This window comes from Nyctereutes procyonoides, unplaced genomic scaffold (assembly GCF_905146905.1).
Source record: "Nyctereutes procyonoides isolate TBG_1078 unplaced genomic scaffold, NYPRO_anot_genome, whole genome shotgun sequence".
In the NCBI taxonomy this organism is placed as follows: domain Eukaryota; kingdom Metazoa; phylum Chordata; class Mammalia; order Carnivora; family Canidae; genus Nyctereutes; species Nyctereutes procyonoides.
In genome coordinates this window covers 116,428,519-116,435,383 of record NW_026575125.1, presented here as the reverse complement: position 1 = coordinate 116,435,383, position 6,865 = coordinate 116,428,519, and the positions used below count along the sequence as shown (strand labels likewise).

Here is a 6,865-nt window from a genome sequence, read left to right as displayed (position 1 = left end):
ATAATAAATAGAATCCAGGAATACATAAAAAGGATAATACACTATGGCCAAGTAGGATTTGTTCCAATAATGCAAAGTAGAAAAAAAGTTATAGTATTTGGTATTCAAAACAACATGGCACTGGCATAATAATAAAGATATAGATCAAAGGAATAGATAGGGCCTAGAAATAAGCCCAGATGATGATTTTTTACAAAGTTATGAAGGTAATTTAATAGAGTAAAAATGTTTTCACCAAATGGTACTGGGACAGTAGTATATCCATATGCAAGAAGATAAAATCAGACTCTTACCTCACACCATACATAAAAACTAACTCAAAATGGAACATAGACTTAAATGTCAGAGCTAAAAACTATAAACTCTTGGAAGAAAATATAGGCATAAGTCTTTGTGACCCAGGGTTAGGGGAACTTCTTAGATATGACACCAAAAACACAAGTAACAAAAAAATAGATGAATTAAACTTCATCAAACTGAAAACTTTTGTGCTTTAAAAGGCACCATCATGTGTTAAGAGAACCTGGCACTTGTTTGTTTTTGTTTTAATCAGGTATAGTAGACATTCAGACACAGAGATTACTGTCATAAAGGAAGAAATTCATCCAGGTCCCTAGAAATTGGAGACATAGCATAGTATGCCGGGGACCACATGTGGAAGTATGAGGTTGGTCAGAGGAGTGGGAAAACACATGGGCAAAAGCCTTTATAGTAGTTTCCACGGGAAGGAATGGTCAAGGCATGGTAATCAGGCTTAGGACTGGCTAGTTTGAATAAATTCAGTGGGCTCTGGGACATAGAGACTGTCCTTAGTTTTCTAGAACCTAGCCCTGGGGAGATTAGGGCAGGAGAATATTACCTACTGGAGTGTAGGATCCAGATAAAGGAGGTGGTTGGGGTGTGGGCTCTGGAGTAATTGGTTTGTATATGAAAAGCATATTACAGGCAAGTCATTTACTTCAAGAATTGACTAGCCCTGAGAGGGAGGAACAGTCTCTCTAGAGTCAGCAAGGCCCCAAGGGGCCAAAGCATCAAAAATAAAGAAAATTTTAAAACATGATTAACATCAATAAAGTGAAAAAACAACCCATAGAATCGAAGAAATCATTGTAAATCATGTATCTTATAAGGTACTTATATCTAGACTATTTAAAGAACTCTTACAAGTTATTAAGAAAAAGGAACAAAAACTCAATTTCAAAATGGGCAATTCTGAATAGACATTTCACCAAAAACATAGGAAAGGCAAATAAGTACATGAAGAAATGTTCAACCTCATTGGTCTTTAGGAAAATGCAAAATAAAACCACAATGATATTACATAACTATTTGAATGATTATAATGAAAAAGAAGAGTATGTGTTAGAATGGAGAAAAACTGAAACCTCCATATCATCAAAAATTTAAACATAAACTTAGCATATCACCTAGAAAGTCCACTTCTAGGGATATATACTCAAGAAAATTGGAAGCACATGTCCACATAAAAACTGGTACATAAAAGTTTATAAGAGCATTGTTCATGATAACCAAAAGGTAGAAACAATTCAAATGCCCATCAACTGATGAATGAATAAACAAAATGTGGCATATGCATATAATGGAATATTACTTAATAGTAAAAGGAATAAAGCACGGATACTCGCTACAAGGATAAATCTCAGAAACTTTTGTGCTAAGTGAAGGAAGCCACATGTGAAAGAAATACATATCGTACAGTTTCATTTATATGAAGTTTCCTCACAAAGGTGAATGTTTTGAGACAGAAAGTAGAGCCATGCTTTCCTTGACATGGGGAGAGAAATGGGGAGGAACTGCAAATTTCCATGAGGGATCTTTCTCAGGTCATAGAAATGTTCTAACATTGGATAGTGGTTGATGTTTGCAAAATTCTATAGATTTACTAAAAATCATTGGCTTGTACACTTAAAATAGGTGCATTTTGTTAGGTAAATTATACCTCAACAAAGGTGACTAAAAGATAATTATATATTGTATATAAGATACACACCTACAACAAACTGATTAAGAAAAACGAAAAATCAAGGAATAGACAAAATTTCACCAGGCAAATGGAAACAGAAAAAGAGAAAGTGTAATGATTCTCATATCAAACAAAATAGAATTCAAGCCCAAAAGTATTAAACTGACTACTAATGACACGTTATTTTAAAAGATTTAATTTATTTTTCATGAGAGACACAGAGGCAGAGACATAGGCAGAGGGAGAAGCAAGCTCCCTGCGGGCAGCCTGATGTGGGGCTTGATCCCAGCACCCAAGGACCATGAACTGAGCTGAAGGCAGAAGCTCAACCGCTGAGCCACCCAGGGTCCCCAAATGACAATTTCAATGTAAAAGTTACAGTCCACAATAAACAGATAACACTTATTAATATATATGCACCAAAGAACACAGTGACCACCTTTTCGAAGCAAAAACTACAGAGAATGCAAGGAAACATAGACAGATAAAACACTTAAATGCACCATTTTTAGTACAATATAAATCAAATGGACAAAATATGTATGGAGATAGAATGTGCATATTGATTAGGAAACAATTATTAATAGGATAGATATTTTGAATATATGTTGAGGTCTATACCGTGATAATAGGTAATACAGACACTCTTCTCAAGTGTCCACAGCTACATGGACAAACACTGATCATTTATTAGGTCACAAAGAAAACATCAGTAAGTTTCATAAAATATAAATATCACAAACAACTTGCTCTGATTAACATATAATCACAAATAGAGTGTACCAACAAAAACAAAAGCAGAAAGGCCCTTCTTCCTCAAAATTTAGGAATCTCCTATTAAACAACTTCTGGATGACAAGGCAAGTACAAAAAAATTACAGGGCACTGGGTAGCTCAGCGGTTGAGTGTCTGCCTTTGGCTCAGGTCATGATCTCGGGGTCCTGGGATCAAGTCCCACATCAGGCTCCCTGCTTCTCCCTCTGCCTATGTCTCTGCCTCTCTCTGTGTGTCTCTCACGAATAAATAAATAAAATCTTATTTAAAAAAACTGAAGTTACAGAATCAAAAAAAATAATAACAATAAGGTATCACTTATTAGAATCTATGGGATGGTTTGGGGAGCCGTGGGCTTTAGTGCAGACATGGCCAAGTTCAAGAACCACACCATGCACAACCAGTCACAAAAATGGCACAGAAATGGCATCAAGAAACCCCAATCACAAAGATACAAATCTCTTAAGAGCGTAGACCCCAAGTTCCTGAGGAACATGTGCTTTGCCAAGAAGCACAACAAGAAGGGCCTGAAGAAGATGCAGACCAACAATGCCAAGGCTATGACTGCACGTGCCGAGACTATCAAGGCCCTTGTCAAGCCCAAGGAGGTTAAGCCCAAGATCCCAAAGGGCGACAGCCATAAGCTCAATGGACTTGCCTACACCACTCACCCCAAGCTCAGGGAAAGGCACGCACCCGCATTGCCAGAGGTCTCAGGCTCTACCCGCCAAAGTCCAAGGCCAAGGCTCAAACCAAGGCCCAGGCTGTAGCTGCAACCCCGGCTCCGGCTCCTGCTTCTACTCATGCAGCACAGGTTCCCAAAAGTCCCCAGGCCCCCACTGCCTGCCAGTGTGAGGATGGAAGGACTGGTATGACCCCTGGTCTTCTGTCTGCATGGGCCTGATGTCCTCCTGTACTATTTGTACAAATAAACCTGCAGCAGGATCTGTCAAAAAAAAAAATCTATGGGATGCATTTAAGGAAGGGATAAGGCGAAAAATTTTTTTGCATTATACACTTTTATCCAGAAAACTGAAATAACAAAAAATGAGTTTAATTCCAAGTTCATAAAACTAGAAAAAGAATTTAAAATGACCCAAAATAAACCAGAAAATAACAAAGATAAAAGCAGAAATAAATGAAGAAAAGATAAAAACAATAGCTCAAGAAATAAAGGTATAATTCTATAAAGATTAACAATATAGACAAAGTACTTGCTAACTTTATCAAGAAAAGAAACACACAAAGGAAGCACAAATACACAAAATGAGAACTGACAAGATGAAAAATTACCTTTGAAACAAATGAAATTTTTAAATTTATGAGTCCTCTAAGCAAACAAACTTGAGGAAATGAATACTTTCCTAAGGAAATTCACTTTTTGGAAATTCAAGTTACTGAAATTGACCACATTAACGTTAGAAAGCTTAAATGGACCAATTTCTATAAAAAGAACTACTCCATAAAAAAATGCAGACCCAGATAATTTCACAGGGAAAAAGATAAAATTACATCCATATCACAGCATAGGCAAAAACAAAAAAACAACATAAAAAGACTCCAGATGGATGAGAGAGCTAAATGTAAAAAATAAAATCATGCAAGTATCAGAAGAAAATATAGGGGAGGGCAGCCCTGGTGGCTCAGCAGTTTAGCGCCTGCCTCCAGCCCAAGGCGTGATCCTGGAGACCCGGGATCGAGTACCGCGTTGGGCTCCCTGCATGGAGCCTGCTTCTCCCTCTGCCTGTGTCTCTGCCTTTCTCTCTCTGTGTCTCTCATAAACAAATAAATAAATAAAATACATTTTAAAAAAAAGAAAATACAGGGGAATTCCTCTTTAACCTTGGTGTAGGGAAGGTCTTTCTAACTATGACTCAAAACCTAAAGACAATAAAAGAAATCTAATAAACATGATTCACTTTTAAAAATTTACATGGCAATGTGAACTGACAGATGAATGGATAAAGAAGATGTGAGATATACATATATAATATATATCATATATATAATGGAATATTACTCAACCATCAAAAAGAATGAAATCTTGCCATTTGCAGTGACATGATTGGAACTAGAGAGTATTATGCTAAGCGAAACAAGTCAGAGAAGGACAAATACCATATGATTTCACTCATATGTGGAATTTAAGAAACAAAACAGATGAACATAGGGGAAGGGAAGGAAAATAAAATAAGATGAAAGTTGAGAGGAAAGCAAACCAGAAGAGTTGCTGAACTCTAGGAAACAAAATGAAGGTTGTTGGAAGGGAGGTGGTGGGATACTTGGGTGATGGGCATTAAGGAGGGCACTAGATATAATGAGTACTGGGTGTTACATGCAACTGATGAATCACAAAATTCTACCCATGAAACTAAGAACATACTATATGTTAACTAAATTAAATTTAAATAAAGAATTTAAAAAATTGTGTGGCAATTGCACCATGAAAATGCACCTAAAAATGAAGAACTCTTAGAAACTGAGGGACATAGAGACAGGACCAGAGAAGAGCAAGGCAGTTTGATAGAGCTGATGTATGGAGTGGGTCAAGGAAAGGAACTGCCAGGCTAAAGGTAGGAGGAGGACTGGAGGAACAATGTATTTGGATATGCAATTTACAAAAAGTAGATTAGAAAGGTTGGGAGATGGGTATAGAAGCACTTAAAGTAATCCATCTAAAATATGATGGTGGTTCAGACTAAGGATTAAGAACAAAAGATGAATTAAATTGCTATTGAAGAGCAGAATGTACTGGGTTGGTCAACCAAATGGACATGGATGAGGTAGGAGTGTTGGATGAAACCTGGGATTTCAATGTAGACAATAAGGTAGATGGTAGTGTCAGAGAGAGTATAAAGAATGCAAACATTTATTTATTTTTGTTTCAAGTGTAGTTGACACACAGTGTTACATTAGTTTCAGATGTGCAACAGAGTCCAAACATTTAAATTCTATCTCAGGATTAGCTATGATCCATGTAAATTGTTGAATGCCATGTTTGACATAGAAATTATGAAATAAGTTTAGCTATTGCTGTTATCTTAGGCTAACCTGCTTTGGTTAATCCTAACAGAATTCACTATAAAGTATTCAAAATTGGTATTCGGCATTTTCTAAGCGTATGGGAGTTCAAATTGTCCAACTTGACAGCTTTCTGACTCTAGACCAGTTTCTTAACCTTTCTTGGCCTCAATCTCCTCTTCTTAAAAATAAGAGTAAATAATATTAACCTGGCAGTGATTCTATCACAATTAGAGATAAGAGAAGTAAAGTCCCTTGAGTGGTGCTTATCACATCATAGGAGCTTAGTAAATGGTAGCTTAAATGAAAGGCCACATCGTTCATTTCAGGTCTTTAGATTAGGTCACAGATTCTCCCTTGTTTATCTTGGTAATTCCCACAGACTCTAAGTGCCTAGAAGAGAGTCTTACACAAGATAAATACTCAATAAATATGTATCAAATCTATGATAATTGTTTTTTGCTTGCCCTTTCACTGTATTTCCTGCTAATCTACCCAACTATTAACCCTCATTTTATTTTTTTTAAAGATTTTATTTATTTATTCATGAGAGACAGATAGAGAGGCAGAGACACAGGCAGAGGGAGAAGCAGGCTCCATGCGGGGAGCCTGACGTGGGACTCGATTCTGGGTCTCCAGGATCAGGCCCTGGGCTGACGGCAGCGCTAAACCGCTGAGCCATCCCGGCTGCCCTTAACCTTCATTTTAAAAGTATTCTTCCTAAAGTTATAACTCCTTCTCGTTTAATTTCCACCCTCCTCTTTTAACTTACAAAAGAATAATGACTCGTGCTTCATAATTTTACACTTTATCAGAAAACTTCTTACCAACTTCCTACATCTCCGCTCCTGACCCCACACAGGAGTTTCATTCAATAGTAAAAACTCAGTCCCTGTATGGCTTGACTCTAATGAAAATTACTCAGGTTATTGAACCTTTTCTGGAACCTCTGCAGCTGATTAATGAGATTCTCAAATAACTTGAATTTAATCACAGTGACTCATAGCCACTGAAAAAGGCATTTAATTTGACCTGAAATATTTGCACAAGAAAAATATCAAGGCTCAGGCATGACTTGTGATTAGC

General features: G+C 36.9%; 1 pseudogene; it reads left to right on the top strand.

Annotated features, from left to right (window-relative positions):
* The first annotated feature begins 3,126 nt into the window (after positions 1-3,126).
* Positions 3,127-3,662, top strand: LOC129518127 (60S ribosomal protein L29-like; annotated as a pseudogene).
* The last annotated feature ends 3,203 nt before the right edge of the window (positions 3,663-6,865 follow it).